A 226-nucleotide genomic window follows, 5' to 3' on the forward strand; every position below is an offset into this window, starting at 1 on the left:
AGGTTGGGGGTCGGGGCTCCAGAGTCTTCCTCACCCAGAGTTTACTCTCACCCGGGACAGCACACACCTGAGAGCCCGGGTGTAAGTCTCCCCCAACAATCTCCCGGAACCCGGTCGCCAGCTTTCTTCTCTGGGGAACCTGCACCCTTTTCCTCAGGACCCGAGTTCAGGGACCCCGGTTCCCTCTCGCTCAGACCCCGCCCTGGCGCCCCCCTCCGGTCCCCCC

The sequence above is a fragment of the Myotis davidii genome, unplaced genomic scaffold (assembly GCF_000327345.1).
Source record: "Myotis davidii unplaced genomic scaffold, ASM32734v1 scaffold326, whole genome shotgun sequence".
In the NCBI taxonomy this organism is placed as follows: Eukaryota; Metazoa; Chordata; class Mammalia; order Chiroptera; family Vespertilionidae; genus Myotis; species Myotis davidii.